Source organism: Equus caballus, chromosome 10, assembly GCF_041296265.1.
Source record: "Equus caballus isolate H_3958 breed thoroughbred chromosome 10, TB-T2T, whole genome shotgun sequence".
Classification (NCBI taxonomy): domain Eukaryota; kingdom Metazoa; phylum Chordata; class Mammalia; order Perissodactyla; family Equidae; genus Equus; species Equus caballus.
In genome coordinates, this window is record NC_091693.1 from 45,908,712 (window position 1) to 45,909,546 (window position 835).

The 835-nt window shown below is 43.2% G+C and overlaps 1 non-coding gene across 1 annotated transcript; it reads left to right on the forward strand.

The window, feature by feature from the left end:
- Positions 1-450: 450 nt before the first annotated feature.
- Positions 451-557, forward strand: LOC111771803 (U6 spliceosomal RNA). Its single transcript, XR_002805694.1, has one exon. It is a non-coding gene; the product is annotated as a U6 spliceosomal RNA (small nuclear RNA).
- The last annotated feature ends 278 nt before the right edge of the window (positions 558-835 follow it).

Consider the following 835-nt stretch of genomic DNA (forward strand, 5'->3'; position numbering starts at 1 on the left):
GGATACTGAGAAGTTCGTAGGGAGAAACAACCGTAGGTGGTGAAAATACAAATTTAACATCCCTTGCCCTCTAGACTGGCTGTCTCTATTTTTCTGAGAGTCAACAAATCCACTGGGGAGGAGGGTGATTTGTTTCACTTGGGTCCTGGGATTTTTAAATTTAGGGAGTATGAGCAACCATGCTCCGGACAATTTTAAGAGAATAGGGAGTGTCGGAAAGGCTTCTCCTTAGCTCTCAACACTCCTACCCAACTCCCTGTGTACAACATTCAACATTCCCTCGCACTGCCAACTTCAGACTCACCCCGACTCAAGGGAGATGGAAGGGGTGCTGCCGTGTTGCATACAAAGCGTTGCATAAATAGTGTTAGCTTAGCTTGAAAAAAGCCTGTAAAGATTTGAGTGACTTGAGTCAGAACACCATCTTCTGCCATTAAAAAACATAAATCTGTGCTCACTTTGGCAATACACATACTAAAATTGGAACGATTCAGAGGAGATTAGCTTAGGCCCTGCTCAAGAATGACATGCAAACTCGTGAAGCATTCCATATTAAAATGTATATATATATATATACATCTTAGGATTTTACTTTTCTCTCATGTTGTTTTCTCTCACGTGCCGCATTCTGGTTACCTGGAGACCACCTCAGTGGAGCACCAATTGGAAGCCTAGGCAAGCTCTTTACCACTCCTCTTCGTGTCTCTTGGGTTTATACTTTCTGTAAGAAAAGGTGCCTCTGGAAGGGGAACAGAGTGAGTGGCATTATTCCACACAGTTGCATAATTGGAGCAGGAGAAAGACCGCCGTTTGGGCTTATTAATAAGATGTTGGT